General features: G+C 34.6%; 1 protein-coding gene across 1 annotated transcript in view; it reads left to right on the forward strand.

The window, feature by feature from the left end:
* Positions 1-1,300: 1,300 nt before the first annotated feature.
* Positions 1,301-26,820, forward strand: part of net (atonal bHLH transcription factor 8-like protein net) — an 88,792-nt gene continuing 63,272 nt past the window's right edge. Inside the window, exon 1 of the mRNA XM_081759718.1 lies at positions 1,301-2,206. The gene's annotated coding sequence lies outside the window, so the exon portion shown is untranslated. The remainder of the gene's footprint in view (positions 2,207-26,820) is intronic.

The raw sequence follows: 26,820 nt of genomic DNA on the forward strand, positions 1-26,820 counted from the left end.
CCTTATTTTTTGCTTATTTAACTGCACTAATTGTAGGAACAGTAGTACTGTTTGTTATTGCTTTAGCTGTTGCCACTCCCAGATCTACTTCTACTGCAGTTGCTGCTGCTCACATTGAAATGTATTTTCTGATTAATTGTTGCTGGCTTGAGAAGTCGATCTTTACCATTTACAAAGTGAGCTTTGACTCTCTTGCCAGACATATTACTACCAGCCTACCGCTGTGGTGGAGTTTCCTCTTATTTTGAAGGGTCTATAATTATAATAATATACGGTAGAAATTAATGAGTTTAGTTGATTTTGAGTTTAACGTCACATTCAGCAGCAAGGCTATATGAGACGGGACCTACTGATTAACGTGGAATCCGAACCACATGAGCTGCAGCCGGGAATCGAACCCGGGTCTCCCACGCCAAAGGCGCGGACGCTAACCGCTTAGCCACGAAGGAGCTCAATATAGAAATTAAGTTCCAATAATAACAGTTACCAAGAAGTTTTAAAGACCCTACAGAGTCATGTCGGGACGCGTGACATTTCTCCAAAATCGGGACCGTCCCACCAAAATTGGGACGGATGGCAATCCTATCGGAACGTGGTGCTGACCATACACTTGACTTCTATGTATCGATGTCATGGGAAGTCTTCCCTTCACATCTTGTGCCACATCGGGGAATTCTTTTCCTTTTTTATATTTTAAGAAACCAACAGCCGTCCGGGAAGAGTCGTCTCTTGAACCTATCAGAGAATACTCCAGGCTGCATATCTTAGTCTAAGATAAAACTCCCTGCCTGCTGTCACAGCAAACAAAGGAAGCTGCATATTGTACTTGATCCTTGTTTCGATTCCTGCTAAGTTTTCGAATTAACTCAGTAATGTGATGCAATTTGGGACCCAAAGGAAGAAAGAACGGCAAATGGGAGTTGACGGGCTGATCTATAGTTAAAGTACCACCAACAATAAATAAAATGAATACTATAGTGTTTTATTGTCGCGGTCGCCGTAGTTCAACAACCATTGCTACAACCTCAGCATTTTCCTTCGCTAGCGTCACCAGCCACAATCACTGCAGGGCAGTTTTGAAAACAAGCTGTTACAAAAAGAAAAGAAAAAAAAGCATTTGGTGCGATATTGATGAGGCTGGCAACAGTTGCATCTGTTTGTTGCAGCACGGGTGAGCCAGTAAGCGAAGGCATGCCGACAATCTGCCGCCAGTGAGTCGGCCGACAGCCAATTCTATGCTTCCCCCTTCCCTTTCATACTTTTTTTTTTTTTGCCTCTATTCTCTCTCTTTCTTGCTGCTCTGCTATCCATACTACATATCCAACAACACAACCGATTCCTCTCTGCGCTCTCTCCCCTCACCTCGGAAACTCAATCGCTAACACAGTCAACTCACACACACAGACAAACACACCTCCAACTGACACCCAGAACTGTTCAGATGGATCCAGTGAAATAGAGTTTAGTTGGTGGCGAGAAGCCAGAGCGGTAGAAGGTAGATTGCTTGATTGTGCGCGTTCAACAACGGCGTGACTAAACGCGACTTACGACACGACACACGAAGCAGAAGGGGGAAAAAATTAAAAAGAAAAGACTCAGAATTAACTAACCGGGAAAAGGAAACAATTACACTTATTTCCTTTTTAGTTTAACTTTGAGCTTCATTGTAACTTCCCAAATTAACCAGTGCCAATTAAAAGCAACGAAGTGAGTTTATTTTATTAATTACAATATTATAATTATATGACAAGCAGAAACTTATATACAAACAGTATCAACGAATAATTATATTTATTTTTAAAAAAATAATAATAAAACGATAATTTACAAGTAAACACGTGATTAGGGTGCATATAAAGTGTGCAATTACCATTTAAAATTAAAAGGGAAGTAAACACAAAATATATTTGGGAAATATACCTCCTCGAAACACCTGTCTCGTCAATTTATTTCATTCAATTCACGAAACTAACTGAAGTGAATTGTGTTTTGTTTATTGTTTGCTAAGTGACCTGTGAAAAATTTCTGGTTTTTATCTGCAAAAATTGAGTGTGGCTATGTGATTGTGATACGTGAGAAAAAATGATTATTCAGTTTTTGGTGTGATGCTTTTTATTTTATTTTTATTTTTTTTATAAATGAAAATGGGAGAAACCTCTGTTAATCATTATTGGCTTTGAGTTTGGAGAATATCAACCGCCGCTTGGTAAGTGAAAATTATAATTTAATATATGTATTTTAGTTTAACTTGTATTTTAATGTTAGTAATATATTAATAATTTAAGTAATAGTAGTCGAATGTTATTACCATTTGGATATTACATGTGGAGTCTGTTTCATTTAATTATGTAATCGCAGGTATTAATAAGACAGTTGCAGGTATTCTTTTACAGTTATCAAAACAGCATCTTTTTTAAAAAAAGAAGCAATAATTCTACTGTTTACAAAATATAGACAGTTTGTCAGCAAAAGTGGATATAATTTCGATTCTCTAAAATTTTGGAGAGAGGTGTGTGAATCGATTTCAGTAATCAAAGCAGAATTTAGTTACAAAACTCTATGCTGGAAAGGGACGTTAAAATCAACTCAACTCAATTTTATATAGGCATATCGCAACGCCCCTTTCGAGCACCAAGGCTATATGAGACCTGGACCTAACGTGAGATCCAAACCGTGCCACATGTGCTGTGTCCACCAGGTAGTTTTTCTTTCAGTTTCGGAGGGGGGGCACTTAGTATTCGGAAGGGCATATATTATTTTCACACTGTACAATTATATTTATTATTGTATTATAGATGTATTATTTTGGTCTCATACGGAGTGCAGTCTCAGAGCTCCGGAGGGGGGCAGTGCCCCCCCAAAAAAAACATGCCTGGAAGGAACACCGACCAGGTATCTAAACTAGGTCTATTGACAAACAAAGTTATATAGATGGACGCTGCCTTTGGGTCCTGACTGTACTATGAAACAAGTGCTTTCCGTACTTTACTATTACCGAAAACTCAATCGGAAACACATCACGAAAAGTTATGTTGAATTTACAAGTGGTTTCTAAAAGAGTTTACAAGTGGTCAAATTGATGGTAGATAGAGTACCGGTACCCATTATGGTGGAAGGAGATAATCGATTTAGAAAATTCGAATAGTGCAGAAAACTTGCCTTTTGTTGTGAAAAAGACAAATAATAATAATAATAATAATAATAATAATAATAATAATAATAATAATAATAATAATAATAATAATAATAATTGGAGCATGCTTTGAGGTGCCGCAAGAACGATAGAGTTTCATAAATTTGACATTTCTTGTTCTATTTCTCTCTTTCACTCTTTTATTTACACTAAAAAACCTTGATTACTTGTTGCGTCTTTTTATTGCTTAAACGAAACATTTTAGTGGGGTTGGCAATGGGGGGGGGTAATTTATGGTGGGGTTAAAAAATAAATCATAACCAAAAATGTGGAAAAAATGACTTTTTTAAAAAAAGGAAAAATATACTAAAATAGAACTATTGGTTTTTATCCCCCTCCCGAAAACTGTAAGCTCCGGCTAAGCGATTAGCGTACACGCCTTTGGCGTGGGAAACCCGGGTTCGATTCCGGGCTGGAGCTTATGAGGTACGGATCCCACGTTAAGCTATAGGTCCACATCTCATATAGCCTCGTTGCTGAAAGGGACGCTAAACTGAATTCAAACCAAACCGAACAGTTTGTTTTTTCAATAGAAAGACTTCAACAAAAGTTTTTATAGTGCAAATGAGAGAAGAGTGACGTTTTCATTCCACCTTATTTTTCTCTCTCAAATCTGCGATTCTATGCCTAAAATATTAGAATGATTAGTTAATTTTAGATTTAGTAACATGTTTAAAGTGCTAAGATCACCGTTAACGAAGTATAACATTGTAATATAGAAGATAGCATATTTGTGCCCGAATCTGTTATAAAGTATACAATTCAATGTTAGGTATAGTACACAAGTGAAGTAGTAAAATATTGTAGTATAAAAACTAATGATATAAAGTTATAAGCGTCTCTGGCAGGGGGACACATTCCCCCAATATTTTGAAGTACGAAATATTCAATATTTTATTCTAATTTAATTATTTACTAACGATAGAATAACATATAAATAATAATATTTTTTTATTTGGAATATAGTATTCAGGCTGTGAAATGATTATAAGAAGAGTTCTTGATATAGGCCTACCTCAGGGGATCCGTGAAGATAAGTAGAAGGGTAAAAATGGGATCGAAGATAATAAACAGGTTGGACTAGGAAGTACCACTTAAATCAATTTCTTTGATGTCCCCTCCCCCCCAAATTTTACATGCCAGAGACGCCAGTGTATAAAGTTCTAGAAGAGCTCTGATCTTAAGGATTAGATTTGTCAAATACTAAAACAGACCTTTGAAGACAAATGAACTATGTATAAAAAAAGATGTATGTCATTCTACTACTACTAATAATAAAATATTGCCTATTCGTAATCGAAGTACCAACGCGAGTGCTTTCTGTCCGCGAAGTCTCAGGTTGGATTTCCATTGGGAGAACTTGTCTCACTTGTCTGATGCAAACGCGAGCAATGGTTCATAAGCCTATCGTAGTCCTAATAGTACATCCTGTCGTATATACTGTAGGAGCCTCAGATTAGAAAGGAACGTAATACACAAATCAACCAATAAAATAATAATAATAACATAGGGTGACCAGATTTTTTTAAATCCAAAAGAGTATATCCAAAAATACAAATTGACAGTAAGTATAAAGACAAGATGAATTACAGTATTTTATCCAATGCGCATGCAAATGAGTTAAATACTTCACCATCATTCATACTTCTGCGACGATCTTGCTTTCTTGAGTAAGTCAATGTCATCCTTTATTGCCAGTCTGAACTCTTCACAGGTCATGCTTACATTGAACTTCACTTTCATCACTTGTTCCAGTGTCGACACTGTGAGTTGAGTTTTTTCCTCGCTCCAGCAAGTGTTAATAGCATTAAAGAGCCTCTCACAATCAACATTAGTGCCCGGTAAAGTAAACAAGAATTCCACGAGTAGCACAATCACTTTTAAATTTGACCCAGCCCTCACTAAATCTTAGTACACTATTTTCCATTTGCCCATCATTGTCTCTCTTTTCTCTCCCCATTGTTCAAGGTGTTCTTGAACACATCTGGATATTGCACAGTAAGTGTAAAAAATATCATTATCACTGAATTCCAACGAACTGTCTATATGTTTTACCTGCTCATAGAAATATGCAAACGACTCCTGAAATTCTTCATAGATAACTGATGTGTCAGGTAGTAAATATTTCATCTTGTTTACTTCTCCGAAAAAACGTTGTGACCACATCTCTAAGTATGTTATTACTTTAAAGTAAAACCTTCTTGACACTGAGTAGGCATATTCCTCTTTTATATTCCCTTCTTTTACAAGTTTCGTAAGTAAATTTCTAGCAGAAAACGGAAAAAAGTTTTGTTCAATTCTATCTTTGTATTTCCTCAGAAGTTCAAAATATTCAACAAAAACTTCAGTCGCTGTTATATCCTTCCTTTCAATTTTTGTAATTGTTTCACTGAACAAGATTAGTTGAGCATGCAGGAAATACAGCCACAACTCACTTGTTTCGTTTCGAAAAAATTGACTATAGTTATTGGAGCATTTTGATCACTCAAAAAGTACCCCTTAAGTGGTTCATACTGACGTATAATTTTTTATACACATGGAAGCAGAAACAAGAATCTCATCTTTGAGTGATACAAAAGACTCTCATAATGACAGCCAATGAACTCACAAAAGTTTTTCAAATTTTCCGTCCTTACAGTAAAAATACTGAAATGGTTGTATATTTTAAAAACCATTCCAAACATCGATCGGTATTAGGCCTACTCTCGAACACGCCACAGAATTTCCATTGTGAAGGATATGAGCCCCACACCCAATAGGCAAAACATTTTTCTTCAACCTGCACTCTAGTTCGCTATGCGCATTTCCTGCTGTTTTATTTTCTATGCTTCCAAAATTTACTGGTGCATTATCAGCTACAAAACCGATGAACTTATTTTCCAAACAAAACTGACGTAATGTACCCATTAATACGTTCGACACAGTTTCCGAGGTTTCATTTGACATGCTATGAATTTCTAGAAGACATGTTTTTACATTAATATCAGTATCTACTTCACAGTACCGCACTAAAACAGGCATGAGTTTGGTTGCTTTACGATTGGAAGCATCACAAGCAACAACAACGAAAGGAGCCTTTTAAACACTATAACTTAAAATATTTTCTGACCATACTCCCACCACATTTGTTAACAAAGCCTCCGTTTTCGTTCTCGCACATGCAAATTTTTTATTCACTGGTGATTTCAAAAGTTTGCTAGTGCAGTCCATGCTTCTAAAAGAGTGGTTATGTTTAACATTATGGTATGATCACACAAGTTCTAGTCGAATTAAATCTAGCTCTTCTGAAGATTCTGTGGTGAAAAAACCATCCAACTTACTTGCTTCGGAAGTTGATTATCATTCAGTGTGCGACTTAGATTTTATATGTTGTTTATATCATATTTACCTTTTTTTTTTTTTTTTTTTTAAGAGAACTCCTTCTTACATACCGTGCACTATGCTTTGTAAACATCGTTACTGTGGACCCTTTTAATGCAAGGATAGCTTATTTCAAACGCTTGATTATACTGACATTTTCCTCGCGACATTGTTAATAAAATAAATCCTTCCAATCCTCGAATAACATAATTTATTGAGTGTACGTATGCACGTTAATTAGAATAATAATCACTGCGTGATTCCCACTACCAAAACCTGACTCACTTTGAAGGGGAAACAAAACCCTGTGCCATGAACTGTACGAATGCCAGATATAAATTCCGAAAATATAAATCATTCCAGGTACTCAATCAATTTAATTAACAATTTTATAATTAAAACGTTAAAAGTTTGGATAAATCTATCACTTTAATTTTGCGGTCTTTACTATAGTTTTAGTACTAACTAATAAAAACAGTTTAGTTATATTATTTTTTTTCTTTTGCAAAAAGAAAATCTGGCAACCCTACAACGCAACGAGGACGAGAAACGCAGCACAGTGCAGCGGGTCTGCTACTACGAAGTACTAAACAGTGCTGTCAACGTCCAAGTTTTTACAGGAAAAAAAAAATGCGATTTTCAATGGGAAAATGCATTAAACGTTAAATGAAATTGAAAATGCCATAAAAGAGTATAATTCGATATTTTTGGGAAGAAAAAAGAGTATAGAGTATATGAACCTCCAAAAGAGTATAATACTCTTAAAAAGAGTATGTCTGGTCACCCTAAATAACATAATGGTTCTCGCAGTGCATCTCGTGCACGTGGTCCAGTAGTAGTGTGAGTAACTTGATTGAGTACATGTAATTTGAATCTGACTAATTGCGTATTGACTTATAATTTATATGGTTTTTAAAAAGGGCAAAAAAGCAAATAATAATAATAATAAGTAATTAATTTATTTACTGTTTTGAATTTAACTTATTGCAAATGCAGTCATTAGTAGGAAAAGGACAGTACAGGTGATAATAAATTTCTTTGTAAAAATGATCCGTAAAAGTCGTTGTTGCCCCCAAGGGTGCCGATTTCTTTGTAAATTTGAGGGGGCCCATTAATATGCAGAAAGCATATATGAAGATTTTATGACAAATTACATTAAAATTTTGCCAAATATTGTAAATTTATAAATATAGTGAGGGGGCCTACATGAGTTTTGGGGGAGGCCTGGGCCCCTCGCTCGCCCAGGATCGGCGCAGTTGGTTGACCATGGCCCTTTTGTCAAACTTTTCATTGTCATTATACTTAGAACTCCAAATCGAACCGACCAAGACAAATAAATTGTTACTGTTAATTATTTACCTGTACGCCACCACCACACTTTTTTTCCGTAAATGTTTGTTAATAATTTAATATCATCAAACAATACGACTAAATTAAAATATTGTAGACTGTTTAATGGTGAACAAAATGTTAAAAAATGAACCTTGTTTCAGGAACTTTGCGTACAGCGCAGAAATTTGCGTACCCTTTAATTATGAGATCTGTTCTTTGAATAGCGTTTCGTAGGTATACAAAATCTTCCTTAGAAAATATTCCTTTTATTGTCTTTTGAGTTATTTACCTAAAGATGGGCAAGGCTTATGAGAACATGTTAGAACAAGAATTTATGCAAGCAAGTACAATTTTGAAGAAACTGTCATTTGTGGAAAGTTTTGACGGATCCAAATCAGGAATTGGTCATGTTGAGCTCCCTTGTGGCTGTGGTTAAATCATTAGCATTCTTACCTCAGTAGTGGAGACATTCGTTCGAATCTCGGTTGAAGTAATTGAAGTTGGCATCCCATGTTAATATGTACTGTAGGTTTAGATTTTACATACATACAAGTTCTAAAAAAAAAAAAAAAAAAAAAAAAAAAATGTTTAAAAGATTTTAAAGTAACACAAGGTTATTCTTTGTGTTCTATTTAGTGTTCTATTTTTTTATACAGTTTCAGGGAAAATCTCCGCACAAAGTCTGTAAACACAAAAAAAGAAGAAAAAAGCATTTTAATTTTCTTGACATGTAGCTGCAGTAGAACTATTTTCTCTATGATAGAACATCTTTATTAATAGTGGCGGATCTAGCCCGGGGCCGGGGGGCCTAGCCCCCCAGTTTTCCGAGTGACGAAATAATTTAAGATATTATTTATATATTTTTGAAAGTTTATAGTTAACTCATGATATATCTAGTCTGGGTTTTGGCTGCCCCTCCCCAGTTTTTGCCTTCTGGATCCGCCACTGTTTATTAAGGTCTGAATTAGCAGTTGTAAACACGCAGTTTATACAAATGGCATAAAATAAATAATTTAGTTCGCTTCGACTTAGTTTACCAACAAACATGTTTGAGTATGAATATAGCCTTTTTTTAATGTGAAAGTACACTTAATAAATTTTGCTAAGGATAATAAAGAGGGTAATGTGAAACTTAACTAATTTAACTGAGACTTATCTACTCACGTGTGGTTGAGAAAGACTTTAACGCTTTTATCATTTCGGAGAGAGAGAAAAGAGGAAACAACGTAATCTGAAATAAGTTTTCTAACTTTTATATATATATATAATTACGCATATTTTATACGGTAAATGCCAAAACATAGTGGATCTTTGCTGAGAGCTAATATTTTACGTTACAAGTTATTTTTCTATTCTGGAATATACATAACGACCGTTAAAGTCATCGTTAACGGTTAAGATATTAACGAATTGACTTCAATAACGAACTCAGTCGATACAATCGCTTCAGATTTCTGTTACAAAATAACAGTTCAAAAATTCGCTTTCGTTCAAGGGTTAAGCTGTGGAGTGGAGTAACAAACATCCGTACCAATAGAACAGTTTTGTATAAGTCTTATAAGTTTCATTCGCGTGAGTCTAGTAATGGAAAGTAAACTAATATAGTAATTTGAAATGCAGTATGCAAAGTTAAGATTTACGAATTTTCTAGTAAAACATTAAATTAATACCAAAACTGATCACTTTTCTTAGAGGAAAAAGATTTCAATTGATGTGATTTTCAGTTTAGCGCCCCTTTTAGCAGCGAGGCTATATGATGCGTGGACCTGCAGCTTAACGTGGAATTCGAACCACATGAGCTCCGCCGGGATAGAGAAAGAAAGACGTATCATACGTATTTAAATTTCCAGTTGATACAAATTTAAATGGAAACAAACATTTGTACAGAACGGCAAAGAATTAGAATGTATTATTATTATTATTATTATTATTTTGCTTCCTGGTAGACAAAATCAGAGATAATGAACGTAGGCAAGGGCAACGTATTTTGAACAATGTATGAGCGTATATGGCCTGATATCAAGATGCATCTTCAAAAATAATTTCGTTGATAACTAGAGATGCAAGGGCTCGAAAAAAAAACGGCTTTTTTGGAAAAAAACTCGGTTTTTTCTGCTTTGCTTTTTTGCTTGGGAAACTTTGGGCTTTTTTCAAAATTCTGCTTTAAATCGATAAAGCAGACTTTGTTTCGCTTCTCTATAACCCAGAAAGTCATTTAATTAGTGGTTGATGCCGATAATAATATAAAACCTCGAAAGCAAACCATGAATTTCGAAAAAATATTTTAAACAATTTTACTTCAACATTTTTACATTATGAATTCCAAAGGATTAACCAATGTATATAATAAACACATTTTAACCTCCTATATACAAAAGTAAGCAGAGCTGGCAAGAACCATGGTTGTTTCTGAAAATGCCAAAAACCCGTTTTGGGGGGGCAGTTTAAACCAGGTTTTTTGATTTAGATATTTTGCTTTATGTATTTATATTACATATTCACAGAAATAAGTTTGTTTTGCCTTGGTGTTATTATTCAACAACGGGGTTATGCTGGAAGAGGTCCTATAAGCTTAAAGAAGTCCGGTCAGTAAATTTCTTAAATTGAGAAACTCTCGCCCTAGCCATCGGGAAAATCCCGTCATTCTTTTAAATGTAAAACAATAACAGGAAAATCCTGTAAAATTTAATTTTCATGTAAAATTTAAAGGTCTACGTATTATAATCAGTACGCTAAAACTGAGTGACACACAATCATAGTCAACGTCTTACGAATAAAATCAGAAAAATAAACACACTGCTGAACAAGACTGCACTTATTTAATATAAAAACACATTTACACGTGACGTTTCGATCTTCTATCCAAGATCCTCATCAGACGTGAGTGTACGTCTGATGAGGATCTTGGATAGAAGATCGAAACGTCACGTGTAAATGTGTTTTTATATTAAATAAGTGCAGTCTTGTTCAGCAGTGTGTTTATTTTTCTAAAACTGAGGTATTAAATTACAAATTTAGTATGTAGGTATCATTGAAAGTCCAATCCAAGCTAATGTTGGAAGCTAAGTAGGCAATCGATATATTTTACCAATTTTAATCAATATATTTAAGCAACCTTCGCTTCTTTATAAAACAACAGGCATGTAGAAATATATAATTTGGTTTCGTTTTGTATGTTTAGGCTTAACATCCTTACGTAATACCGAGGTTATCAAGGATAAGACTTTCTCTTAAAGTGACATCCGAAAGAGAACTTGGTTTACACATGAAAAAAGGGTTGTGGTTCGACCGAGAATTGAACATGGGACACCTTGATTAAAAGGTGAAAAGGAAATAAGACTAATGCAGATGGTTTGACATGTGAAACGTCACCATGAAGTTCACACGATTCGCATTTTTGTTCTTTTAATTTTTTTAGTTTAAACCAGTTATTAAAAAAAAACAGCTGGTGTAAACGAGCCAACCCTAAGAGTAAAAACTTCTTTCAAAAAATACACAAATAACTAGCAAAATTGTATGTAGTATTTTTACTTCAAAATATTCCATACCCTCTTTTTGAAACAAAATAAAATTAAAATAAAACATAAGAGAAATACTTAGATTTGTATGATACAATTAAAGGCTGCACATGGTTCTGTATATTCTTGAAATTCTACAGTCAAGTTTTTTATAACCACCATCAAGGGCGCCCATCAGGGGGTTAAGGGGCCGCTTGCGCCCCTAGAGGAAAATGTACTTCAGAATATTGAAAATCCAATAGGATTTTTACATTAGTTACAGCAAAATTTCAAACTATTTTTGAAACGTCGCTTATACTTGCCCCTCCTTGGAAACCACAACATGGGCGCCCTTGACCACCATCACGGTTTACCCAGTCCTCAAGGTTTCTGAATTTTTAACAAGAGGGATTCAACATATCATTACGGAACAAAAAAAAAAAAAAAAAAAACCTACGGAATATATTTAAGAGCCGGCGGGAGTCAAGTGACCTTGACAAATCGAAGATATCGCAGTGCAAAGTGTTTCCTTATTTTGGCAACAGATGGGGTTGTCGCTGAAATGCCGTCAAAGCAAATGCACCCGTCCTTTTCCTTCGTTTTCCCCTGCATGTGGTCAAAGTTGGACAGCGTAGGAGGGGGATGATTATGGCTGTAAATGGGACAGAAGAGTGAAATTCTTTTCTTTTGGCTAAAAGAGAAACAGAACTGAAGAAACAAATAAATAAGAGGGACCAACATGATATCAGCCGTCAGCTCCCTGTCAGAGAGCCACTCAAATATCTACAACGGTCACAAACATACCATAGAGAACTAAAGCACTTGTCGCCTGTCTCTTTCTCAAAGGATTCTACCTATGGTAAATAACAGAATAGTGCGGGAAGAATCTGATATAAAATGAAGAACCATGCCAATATTAAAACACACACACACACACACACACACACACACGCACACACACACGGGAGAGTCGATATTCTAATTTATTTAGAGCCTTCGTGGTTTAAAAAAAGAAGAACTTGGAATTGAAAGGCAGAAAACCCAGACAAAGATTTGAAATGTATTGACAATGTGAATCATTTTTTTAGTGGAATCCATTTCCTTATTTTCTTTTCAAAATATGACCACCAGATTTACCCTCTCTCTCGCCTTCACATTCGAATGGTCCTGGGTTCGATACCAGTTGCTGACCATCCTGAGGTTTTCCTATTATAACAGGAAAAAGCCACAATGTTATATTCAGCCTTGGGGGCCGGCTTAGAAGGACAGGAGGGAGCACATGCCCTGCTTGATGTTGGTTTTTATTGGGGGAAATAGACCACTTCATTAACAATAGAATTAAAAGATGTGTCACTCATGTCCAAAATTATTGTCGCATGTCTATAAATATGTTATTGTAGGAATATAATTTGATAACGAATTCACCCGGTATTTCTTATAATGTTAGTATGCGTACAATCGGCAAAGACATGTATGTGGCAAATTTCATGTCAAAAGAGCAGTAAATAAGAACAATAAAACGAAAACAAAACTTTCGTGTCCATTTAGCAACATTTTATTTTACTCATTCTAATCTTCGTATTTATAATTACTGTATTTTCCTATGAAATTTACCACATATATTTCCCGATTGTACACATAGTATCAGTATTAAAAGTCTCCTGCAAAATCATTATTACATGATATTTTTACAAGAAGACAGTTATAGAAATGCGACAATCATTTTGGACATGAGTGTACAAGGATGTAACAGGTGTTTGTTTCAAACATTAAATAAGTGTTCGTATAAATTGAACTTATTTCCTGACGTCATAGAACTAAGAACTGTTGCAGAGCGATGTAAGTCCGGTGACAATACAATATTCCATTCTTACTTTCATACTTTGCAATATATCTATTTATTTTAAAAGCAAATTTTAATATGTTTTTATTTTCAACTTCCTTATCCTAAAATAAATACTAGCCTTTAACCAGCCCTGGTATCCCTGGTTGCATATCACTTTAGGATTTGGAAAAGGTGTCCAACGAATTAAAAAAAAATGATAAGACACCTTTTAAAGACATTCTTTTGTTAATAAATTCCCACTAAAAAGTTAAAAATAATTTTGTTTATGCAAGACTAAATAAAAAGAATGGAGTGCGTCATTTTAAGAATTTATAAAGTAACTGTAAGCCTATATGAGAGCGCATCCCTTTTTTTTAGTCACGCATAAACATTTTTTTTAAACTTTTAAGTGCGACTTGATTAATGAAAGAATATCTTTAAAATGTTTATTATTATCTTTTTTTATTATTGTTAATGTTTGCGTCCTTGGCATAGGGTGTTTATTTTGGTAAGGTACGTTTCTATACTACTAGGGTATATTAAAATTGAGTTTCCTATGCGTTACTACATACATTAAAAAACATTTTTTTTAAACGAATTACTACCGAATATTACTACCGCTCCGCTAATAAGAGGGAGACAGATTGAGGATACCAAACACCCCTACCGTTGATTGAGAAATATTTAGGTGTCGACACTGATGAGCAACATCTACATATGAATTTGAATGTTTTATGGGCTTTAGACAATTGATTCAGACCGGGAAACATGGGGGACAGAATGTTGGAAGCAAGTAGTCCAGTCCCTAGTTTGAATGCCTGGAATGAGTAAGGACTCTTCCCCCCTTGGTAAAACCTGCCGAAATTGGAAGCAATATCAAAGAAGCACTGCTTCGAAGAAAGAGGGAGCAAACATGCATAAATAGTCAGAGTCGGATTTAGGTTTAGTGGGGCCCCAAGCTGTTGAAGGTAATGGGGTCCTTTATGTGTCCAGATGAACATACGCACCCTACATACAGCAATGAAGAAACTAGAGATAATTTAGGAAGCAGACTGGTAGAAGGAGCCCTATTAATTACACGAACGTAGGCTACACAGCAGGAAGCACTGTTGCTACGTATATATAAATTTTACTTTATTTTTTTAAATTTTCTTATATTTTAGAAATCCAATTTTTCTTTAGATTTTGGGCCCCCCAAGAGAGCGGGGCCCTAAACTATAGCTCGTTTCGCTTACACGTAACTCCGGCACTGTAAATAGTATACATATACAGGCGCGGATCCAAGGGTGACTATAGAGGCTATAGCCCCCCCCCTTGACGCTCAGGTATACACTGGATAAAATGGGCTTCAATCCTGTTTACTCTGGATAAAGAGGCAAACTATGGTTTACCTCCTCCCTTGATCATATCCTGGATCCGCCACTATATATATATATATATATATATATATATATATATATATATATATATGTACATGTATGTATGTATATAAATGTGTGTGTCTAGTATGTTGTACGATGGAAGCTGATGAAAGAGCTTTATACCATACTAGCAGCGTTCACCCCGCTTCGCTGGGGTCACCCTGGAACGCAATAAACCTTGTTAATGAGATAATTTTTACTTTTTCGCTTTCAAGTGATATGATAAAAACCATAGTAGATTGCAGTAAATGTTAACATTATATCGCCTGTCATTTATGTTAACCCGCCGAGTGACACGCTCATGCGGGTTGCATATAAATACGTTTATTTTTACCTATGATGAACTAACAAAGGATTTGAACGTTATGGACACTTGAATGGTCAATTATCTCAAGACACTGGTAATTGAAAATTAAAGTGATATGATAAAAACCATCTAGGGTCCAAATCCTAATAACCCCCCAAAAATGAAAGAAATTGGTTCAGCCGTATTAGCGTGATGAGGGAACAAAGGATTTGTGCGTTCTCTTTTATATATAAGATTATTCTTGATTTTTTGACAGGTAAACAAAGAATATTTCGGGAATTAATCTATCCTAAAGATTATAATAATGTATCTTATTTTTTCTCTTGCATGTATATTCTTAGCCTGCAGGAAGTTTTCATTTCTTTCTTGGAATAGATAAACGAAGACTTTAGTTCGGCTTCTCCTTCACAAATTTTTGTCGAAAGGATGACTTTATCGCTACAAACACAAATTACTTCTTCTCACAGAAACCATCTACAAGCACAATGTACTGCTGAAACAGAAACCATCAACCAAAGAGGTCATAAATTTTGCCATTCCTCGTGTTTGAAGTTTCCGTTCTTCACAATGATTTCCTTCCTCCCGCCCCTGTTAAGAAGTTCAAAGTAGATTTTCAAAAGGACTGGCTCCCGCTGAGAAGGAAAGGGGGATGAGGAATGACTATAGTGCCATCTAGCAGTTATACGGCCAAGTACGTGAACACGAAAAAATCTGATTTCTGATTTCTGTAGATTCAATTATGAAGGATATAATTTCTCATCGATTGTGAAATGGATGTCTTTGGAAACAGCGAAAAAATAGTACAGTAGCGCACAAATACAAAGATTGTATTCCATTCTCAAAAAAGTCCGGAGTTTTTAGCTCTTTTCCTTACTGTAAAAAAACAGAAGACTTTTCCGTCTGATTTTGATCATTTTCTTATGGGAATTTGGATTATAATTATCTGTATTTACAAGAAGAAAATATCACGCACAGCGTTCAAATTGCACCTTTAAAATGAGATGCATCATATTTAGTGCGCTACTGAGACATTTTTGCGAAAGAACGAAATGAAACCGTGATTTGCCTAAAAAATGGTTGAGATCCCATGCTAAATTGAACACCAATATTCCGGCCGCTGTGGCGCACTCCTTCTCCCTCTTAAGTTAAGCTAAATACAACTGCACAACAAACGTGACTGAGTGGTTGGCTTTTGCGCTTCTATCGGGAAGTCCGGGATTCAACCCAGCATTCGACCATTCTGACAAAGCCTTCCTTCATTCCATCTGAGAATGTAGAAATAGTGCGTGTACTGGCCGACTAGGAGTGTAGGAGTTGGCCGACTTCCTTTCTTATTGTTTTTAAATCGTTATTATTACTAATTACCAGCAGTGACGGTTTTGCGAAGGTTAGAGGATCGGTCTTTCGGACTGAAGCCTGTTCTCCAAAGTTGTGGAATGTCTAAAACGAACGAAATATCTATTAGTTATGCCTTTACTCATAAACTTTAAGCTCCCGTCAAATAAAAGTTACGAATGTTTAGAAAAACTAAACATTAGTAGTAAGAAAACCCCTCCCAAAACACTTTTTTAAATTCGCGACTGATTCTCAGTATAAAATGATCTTCAAGGTTGTATCCGGAAGATTATTGCTAAACATATTAACGAAACGAAATATTAGTTATGCCTGTACTCATAAACTTCAAGCTGCTCCCAAATGGGTCTAGGAAAATTCGGTGTAGGAAAATTCGGTGTAAGAAAATTCGGTGTAAGAAAACTCGGTGTAGGAAAATTCGGTGTACAGAAAATTCGGTGTACGGAAAACTCGGTGTGGGGAAATTTTGGTGTACGGTAGATTCGGTGTAATACATATTGAATATTGCCACTTACGATAATTTACGACATTTCATATTGTGAAAACGAAAACCATATAATGTAACGAATAAAATGTTATTACCTATTTCAAGAAAAGCAAATTTATTTTTCTGCCTTGAGTCCAATACCTCTTGCATGTCTTTTGCGGGATATTACTATAAACTACTTTTCATCACACAATGAAGCTGACATTTTTGTCAGAAATAAAACAATTACAAGTTCAGAGAATAGTTATAGGAACAACTAAAAACACCTTTCCTATATAGTACATCATAGAACATATACAAGGTGATTCTTTTAAAACTCATGGATTTCATTTGGGTCTAGAATTTCTAACTGAAGTCCGATTTTCATGCGGTTTATGGCAAATGATCAAGGAACGTTGGAAGATTTATGGAACTATGCTTACTGGTTTAAATTTATTTGGGGTAATATCGGCCACGCCTCTAGAAAAGCAGCAAATATTCGCCACTGTACCGAATTGGAATTAGATGAGGTGCGGTGTGGAGATTTGAGTTTCTTCGTTAGATGGCAACCTCGCGACGGTTAATAAGAAACAAGAAACTGGGCCGTTGTATTGAGAATTATGCTGTGCTACTGTACCAATATGATCAGGACACAGTTACAATAATGTACTCTTTGGAACAACGTGATTTTATCGTTAAAAAGATTTTGGAGACCGGGATCTGTTGTTGCTATGCAAAGGGCAGTTACACGCAACTTTGCCTCACGTTCTGCCCCAAACAGGAATATAATATGGTCGCTAGTGAATAAATTGCAGGAAACAGGATCGCTTCTGAGTAAGGCAGGGAAGCATCGAACCCTGCTGGCGGATATTGTGGGACATAAAACTTAAAGATTTCATTTCATTTCACTAACACTTAATTTCTTTCTCACTAACACTTAATTTGTATTCTTCAATTTCGCTTCAAATATTCAATATCTCATTCGAACTGTAACGTACAATGGCGAATATTTGCTGTTTCTCTTACGGCCTGCTCGATATTACCCCAGATGAATTTAAACCAGTAAACATAGTCCCATAAATCTCCCATCCTTCCTTGATGATTTGCAACAAACCGCATGAAAACCGGACTTCAGTTAGAAATTCTAGAGCCAAATGAATCCGTGAGTTTTGAACATCTGCATATACATATGTAAGATGCAAAAAATATATTGATCAAAAAAGTCTTAGTGGAAAGGGCAATATAAAGCAGGATGGTTTTATCAGATAATAGTTGTACAAATAGTTGAATTCTCCTCCAATCAAACACTTTAGTTTGTTTGCCTTAAGTTAAGGTAAACAAGTACTGCAACCCTGTAAAAGGGAAAGTCGTCGTTGCCATAGAAACTACCGTTTCCATAACAACGAATCCTGTCACTGCTTGTCAGTCTAAAACTGTTTGAAGAAAAGAATAAGTCGTAAGTGGGAACCCTTCACCCCTGGTGGGGATGTTCATGAAGCTATCAGCTTATGTCTAATTACGTTGGAATATATTAGCCGTTTCTTAATTTTGAACATACTAGATTCGATCGAAACGAGAAAACTTTTTATCGGACTTCTAAAGAGAATGAAATAAAATAACTAAATACATGACCGTGTTTATTACATCTAGGATTCCCAGTCACGACCCCCTTTTCAGTTTTATTAAAAAATAGAAGAAGAAGATGAAGAAAGGAAAAGGAAAATAGAAAAGGAAAGAGGTAAAGTAAGAAGGTGATAAAGAGGAAGCTGTTACTGAATATTTTGAAAAATATGGTAAAGAAAAGTGAATAATTATCGAATTCCAATAGCTATTGGGTTAATATTTGGTATTAAGGTGATCAAGGGTAGACACATGTTAACCCATACATCCCCGATCTAGATCCATTTAACCCTAACTACCAAATTATCCCGATCTAGATCTGAGATAGATGAGAAAGTTTAATTCTACAGTTTATTCAATATTTCCACTAATATCCAATATTTGAAAAATAAACGACGAAGTTGATGGCATGTTAGAATCGACCACAAAGAAAAAAAAAATCAGAGTATTACATATTCGTAGAAGATTTTGACTCTCACAGTTCTCCCATGCTGATCATTCGTTCAGGCTACTTCAGTCCTTTTTACTTCCTTCATAGAGCCAACTTAAGTTAGTATTAACATTCAATGAGTTTAATTGATAACTACCATTAATTATAATAAATCACACATATATGTCAAAATAATGGATGCACTTAATACTAAACCTACATTTCACTCACACACACATTCATACAGGACAATGTATACTTCGGGTTGTATTTAGTTAAATTAAACTAACCTAACTACATTACTATATACATTTATTACATTTCAATAAAAGAAAAATTAGTTGGACATAACAGGGAAAAAATTTAATACATGGAAAGAATGTTTCATTAACATGCATAGAAATTCGCTAATTTTATCAAGACCAAATAACACATTTCTCTTCCTATATATATATTAAAAGTTGAATTACATAAAAGAGAATTTGACAAAAAAAAAAAAAAATGAAAAAAAAACAAAAATAAGGAGATTCACAGATCAATACATTTAGGATTCATTGTAATGAATATATATATATCATTGCGGAAAACGAAAGAAAAAATAAATTAAAAAAAAAATATATATATATATATATAATTGGTTAATCATTCTTAAAAAAAATACTTTAATAGCATTTTATTAGGTCTCTGTCCCAAGAGGAGACATTTCGACGATTTTATGAGTCTTTGTTCTCACATCGATAATAGCTCCTTTTTCCAACTCTCTTTTGCACTGTGGTTTGTGTCCATGAGAGTGTTTAATTGTTTTTGTTTTAGCTATAGACAAATAGTCGCTTCATATCACATATATATTTATATTTCTCATTTTGTCACTCGACGCACTCAATATAAAATTTCAAAGTTTATCAAGGTTAAAAAAATTTTGAATCCAGTCACAGACATTGAGAACATATTTCCATATTCCGGTATTCACATTAAGTTATCAACTAAATTTCTCTTCATTAAATTTAAGACCAGTAATTTTCTTTATAGTATAGATCTTGTAGTCAGAAGATTCTAGTCACTGAATAGTTAAATTTCTGATCGTAGGAGAAGGATTTGTTTCAGAGTCTACTGATAGAAGATTCGTTGGTGGGGCACACTGTTTCGTAGGTTATTAATTTCACTTTGATCTTGCGAATAAATTTGGATGAGGATTAGGGTTATTTTACTTATCTTACGACCTGCTACTCGTTTTACTTACATGCGGTATTTAACATTATATTCAACTTTAATAGTTACAGACATCAGTAATCACTCAACAAAATGTAATTTATTACAATATACGCGGTAACGCTATATGTCACAAATAGTTGGTAAAGGTCGGGTGTCAAAAACCTATGGCAACCTAAACAAAACCAGGGTAAATACCGAGCCCATTACATACATACTCGTATATATATATATTCATATTATTCAATACAATAAATTTCACTTTAATATCCATCGTAGTATTTTGTCGACGTTTAAATTCTACATAACCGTTCATATTCGACAAATATTCATATTTTATAAATATTTATATTTTATTGGCTCAAAGACAAAACAAAAACCCTGACTATCAAAAATTCACTTTTTTCCTTCATAAGGTTGCAACGTTGTATTTCATATGAATAAACCCGATAATCAATAATCATTTTCAGTTTACTAAAGATCCACGTAAATATACAAAAAAAGAAAAAAATAGCTGGTGTTATTTAATGAGTTGACATAAGAGGTGGAAATGCAACAAAATGAGCAGGCACGTAACTTTTAAAACTATGTAAGCACATATATAGATGTATATAAAAAAAAATCAATGTTATTGGAAACTAGTGGGCCCAGACTACTAATACATACACACTATATGACCAATCAATAGAAATAAAAACCAGTAGTCAGTTGTCAATGGATATAATTTGTAGGATCCATGAATAACGAATGTTTCTAGGAATCCGAAAGCATAGTGTACCTTCCCGTCAATTTCTCCCGTGGTGGATTGAATATCGCGAAAATGGTCCCGAGATGTGCTGCAATACCTCCACGAATTGCATCCCTCGATGTCTCAGTTAGTACATACGATCGAAATAAGTGAAATGAATATTGTATGTTTTATGAGTTTCAGAAACCGGGGGGGGGGGAGGTTGAAATTTTAAAAAAAAATCTCGAAGTAATGAAGACAGAGAGAGATAGAGAAGAAGGAAGACGAAGAAATAGTGGCGCCAAAGACTTAAGTGGGAAATAACTAACGCTACAAAGACAGAAATCGAATTTCGCTCTCAACAAAATCCATAGCCAAAATATTCTTAACATGCCAAAAGGGTGGTCTACTCAAATACGTAGACTCAAGGAACGCCCTGCTGCCAAGGATGCAAGTTCTGTGTCCATCAGATCCCAATCCCACAAGTATTTGGTTGTAAGATTGAAATCCGATCCCCGTATCCGGCCCAAACCAGCAGGTTCCCGGAAATCGTCCGGAAGGTTAGAGAAGGCGCTAATTTAGAATTTCAAGAAAAGAAAAAAAATCATCCGACCTCTTGGAAACTAGAAGATTCCAGAATAGGGATGAAATTAGAGTAATAGCTAAGGTATCCCTAATTAGTAATTCGCCAAAATTAAAAAAAAATTAAATAAATAAACTGAATTTTGGATCGGTGATTTCAATTACCGAAACATCACCGATGGCTACCCAGCGCAGACATGCCACCGTCTGGGACGTCGTTAATTTCCCTCATCTAATTAAACTAAGAAAAGACATGAAAAATACTTAAGGGGACTAGGGGTCGACGTCCGGGTACGCTATCCATGAATATTAATTTAGTAGCAGTTAATTTAATCGGATAGTCCGAACTGAGTTATATGAACACTGCACAATAACTAAATAAGGTAAGCGACAAAAAAAAAATCTCGGAGAGGCAATGAATGCTAAAGGTACAAATGACCGAAACCTGTACTTTTCGATGATCACAGGATATAGCAGTTGGTTTTCTTAATTATCATTTCTGTCAACCTTTAGAAGTAATTCCCACATGATGCTACTCTATCTATTGAAAGGCTTAAGATCTGGGGCTGTTGTTAGGAGGTACATAAATGCAAAGTAACACACAATTCCCAACTATAATTTACTATCCAAGTAGCAAACTCGGTTGGATGAATGCACTGGTGTGGAAGTCAAAACGCGAGAGATTTTTTTTTCTCTTTCTTTCTTCGTAAACATATTCATATTTTCACTATATAAAATTCACTAGGCCTATCCATTTAAATATAGGGGTCATCATCTCGTTCATATTATATATCATATTATTAACATATCATTACATTCATTCATTATCTACTAATTTTCGCACGAAGTAATATTTTATAAACACCCTATTTCGTACATTTTACACGCAGACCATACACATATTTACGTTACGCAGTAATAAATATATATATATATAACTATCACAATCTATCACGCTCAAACCACCACACGATCACATTCATCGAACCACGTACTCTTTATTTCGAAGCACCCAAATTGTATTTACCTTGCAGGTTTAAAAAAAAAATCATACATGTATTTACGGAAAGTTAAATTGTCAACGATTAATCTATTTCTGATTTGTTGATAAAACTGAAGCAACAATGGAATTTTCTACAGCCACGGGAAAAGAGAATTTAATCCTACATTTTTAAACGAACAGTAACAGCATATGGACTTTACTTCTATTAAGAAAATAGGTGTTCTTTATTTCAGCGGATTATTCATTAACTACTGGACCTAGCAAGCTGAAATTTTCAGTACAGTAAGATCTCATGCTATTTTATACGAAGGTATACTCATCCGAACCGAAAACCATGTCCACGGGAAGTAATTTGAGAATAACTGTCCAAAATCAAACAATCTAAATCACTAAGTCATGCGATGTCGTACTGTCAACAAACAATTGACTACCGAAAACTGACGCTATGGCGCTGTAGTGGAGGCATAATTTACCGTGTACTGAAATGTATACTTGTACTCATTAATCAGAAATTTAATATTTACTCTGGTTTATTTATGTTAGCAAAATGGTACTAAATTAAAGCATATTTATACACTGTCCAAATCGAAAATTCACACACTCACACAAAACTACTAACTACATACACCACTGTTAGTACTATACATAAAGACAACTAACTAAACTAAACATGCACCATTTAGTTACATGCATGTTGACGAAAATAACCTAACACATTAAATTTAAAATACATTACTCCCTCGTCGATATATACAGTCGGCTCTATTTAATTTAAAAGGGGTCAAAAATGAGAAAAGTAACACTAGGTCTAATTGACCTGACCAATTGTTTACATAATGATTGCCAAAAATTTATGCCCTGGGGGCACCTTAACGAAGTTTATGTAGGGACCCTTCCCCTGAAAGGGGAAAAGGCCCTAAAACGAACAATAACTAACCCATTCCCCCGCTAGAACTGGTTCAATTTGGAAAAGGGGATAGGAGCCCTTTTAAGCTAACTTAAGCTGCCATTATGATTATTTACAGTACTATCAAACCTACTACATACATGCAATTACGAAATAAATAATGATAAATCACATTTACTGTATACACGACCAACATGCACTAATCAGGTCGTAATTTCCCTAATCCGTAACTGAGTTTTTTTTTTAAAAAGGTCAGACAATCACTCTCATAAACTGTCTATGCTTTGGCTTGGATGATGAGCAATATGGCGTCAGAAAAGCTGGTTCCTATTTCTGCTTTGTTTTACAGTTCACTTGACGAAAAATGGAAGTTTGTCAGCTCCTAAATCATTGTCAGTCTTTAAATATTAAGTTACATTAAATGTTACCTTAGTTTTCCTTGAAAATTTGAGACCTTCCCGAAAAATATGTGGCAAGAAAATCACAAGCTGCTCCTACTAGTGTGTCTTCAATTATTCTAATAACATTGCGCCGAAAAAGCCAGAGGTAGGAGAATTCCTCCAATCAGAACGAAAACTTTAGCCGCGGAAATTACAAAGCAAATGGAAATTTGGTAAATCCAGATATAACCGGATCTGAAAGTGACTAAGGACTACTGAGAGGGGGTGAGGGAAAAGGTTAGGTACCTGACTAAATTCTACATTGGTCTGAAATTAAGAAAATTTATATCCAATGACAGAACTATGTTTCGGTATGACGTCAGAATGGTAAACCTGGAAACTTTTCAACTTATATATCAGAAAATGGGATTTACACTTAATCAAAATATAAATAAATATATTATACAGTGGGAAATATGGTTATTAATGAAACCTTTCGATTCATTATATTTAATTCGAAGTAAAGGGAGTAAATAAATTGTGTAGCTAAACCGAAATTGAATAAAAAAAAATTACTAGGTACAGGGTGCGTAAAAAAAATTGCCATTACTTTCAACTGTAATGGTACATTACAACCCTATTGACTCCTTATTGACTTCTCCTTCAATCAGGCGTAGATACTTTAGTTGAGGCATTTATTTTTACACCTTTGAGTAACATAAATAAACTATGTCGTTTTTGAAGAATTTAGATTTAAATATTTATTTATAAAATAGACATAAAATCGTTAGAATATTTTTAAAAATCTACAGTTTTCAACTTTACCGGTCTAGTAACCTACATTTTTTTTTTTTTTTTTTTTTTTGGAAGTAGAAAATTCTAGGAGACATCTTCCAAAACAGCATAACAACTTAAGTTTTAAATAAAATGTCAATTGGTATCGATGGTCGCTTCGTTAAGTCAGAAGAACGGACATAAAAAAAATATCTCGTCATGTAAGGGCCATGAAATGTTAAAATCCGTCGAAATCTAGAATTCAAATTATTTCACGATCACAATTTTTCAAAATTTGGTATAGTAGACAGTAAAAGTACGTTCTACACAAAGTTTGAACTTAAAACTAATACGCTCATTTATCCTCAAAGTTGAGTTTTTAATAAATCCTACGGTCTACTACAACGAATCTTTCTTTACACCGAACATTCCCCACACCGAGTTTTCCGTACACCGAATTTTCTGTACACCGAATTTTCCTACACCGAGTTTTCTTACACCGAATTTTCCTACACCGAAATTTCCTACACCGAATTTTCCTGCTCCCGCTCCCAAATAAAATTAGGACTTTTTAGAAAACGAAACAATCAGAGAAACCCCCTCCCAAAGTACTTTTCTAAATCCGCTATTGATTATTTGTATAAATTGGTATTCAAGGTTGTATCTGGAAAATTATTGCTAAATCATTGCACAACTACAGTATAACAGAAAAGTGGAAATACGGTTTGACGGACACATTGAAAAACGTATGCTTTGACGGATATATAGAAAAACGTAAGTTTAACTTCGTGCTAGAAGCTGGAGTACTAAGCTCTTAGAAATGAAACACGGATGACAAACTAAAATGATCTAGAGAAGGAAAAAAATGTCGATAACTCAAAAGTTAAAATAAAGTTAAATAACCTGTAAAATTGCCCTCAAATACTACATTCTTCATGTTAGCTTTAATTCGTAAAATATGTGCTCCATCCATCTTGATGGTGAATTACAGAGCTAAATATGGCATTCAGGTCGTGGAAATCTTATCTAACTATAGAATATACTATAAGAAAGCTATTTGGATAGAAAAATCATGAAAATGAAAAAAGCCAAAATTTCCAAAATTCTCGTTTTTTTTTCAAAAAAGCCGGCTTTTTATGTGAAAAAAACTATCGATTCAAAAAAGCCGGCTTTTTTGCATCTCTATTGATAACGCATTTTTTATTATATTTTTTTATGCGATGATTTTGTTGAATTGCGAAATGACCCTCACAATATGTAAACTGTTCAAGACTAAAGAAATCCTCTTACAAATTCCACATACCATCCCCGCTGGTCTAGTGGCTAGCGCTTGTTGGTGCACGTGGTCCCAGATCGATTTCCCATGGGAGAGTACAGAAGATTTGATTTCACAATCATTCATCTTCATTAATTATCCATCTAATCTAAAGGGCATAACTGCGGAACGTTAACTTAAAAAAAATCCCCATAAATTAAAGTACTAATGTCCAGTGATGTTTATTGTACTAGATAATAATTATAAATACAGGGTGGCTCAAAAGTAGGTATAAACCCCTGCATTGATTAAGTATAACATTCTAGTTTATGGATTTATTTGCTTCGACTGTTCCGGACTTAAGTTATAAGTAAAAAGACGTTAACAACAAATAATAAAGAAACTAGGTCTCACCTGTTTGATAACAGTAAAAATTGATGTAAAATATGGGACGAGACTGTATACCTACTTTTGGGCTACCCTGTATGAAATGAGTTTGACTAAAATAAATAACGATAGAGTACAGTAAATGGAAACGAAATGCACTCCATCAATAGGAAATTCATAATATAGCCTATAAAGGCGCTCCTTTAAAGCGTCCGGGCGAATTTTCTCCCGCAATAATATTGTGTGGGTTTTGTTTCAGTTCGAGAAAAATTGGAAGTTAAAATAAATATATCCATCTCGATTCTTCGAAATCGACTGTAAAGGAGTGTGTTAATAGTCAAACGTAGCACGAAAGGCGCTTATCTATTAATATCATAGAGTAAAAATTTTCTATATTTACTCTATCCTAATAGTGCGCAGGAAAGAGCTACACATAATTTGCCCAGCAACATCAGTGGATCTGTAGAATGGAGATTGACACTTTTCGAAATATGTTTGAAGTTGGATAAAACAGTAAATAAAGAGAAATTAAAAGATAAAAGGGTATTTATACTTGCCAGCGTTTTGTTAGATGTATTTTTGTTTACTTCACGAAATATGGTACATTTATGCTATAGGCTATATAATACGCTGTTTGTCCGTCCAAAACATACTTAAATTGCTCAACCTGGAATCATCTTCGCAACCCTGTGCTGCATTTCCTTTGATTTACTTGTATGTAACATATGACAGAGAAGAGCAGTAGGCCTACAGCATTTCTTTTTAATTGTATAGCACACTAGGATGATCTTG

The sequence above is a fragment of the Thermobia domestica genome, chromosome 5 (assembly GCF_964235325.1).
Source record: "Thermobia domestica chromosome 5, izTheDome1.hap1.1, whole genome shotgun sequence".
NCBI classification, from domain to species: domain Eukaryota; kingdom Metazoa; phylum Arthropoda; class Insecta; order Zygentoma; family Lepismatidae; genus Thermobia; species Thermobia domestica.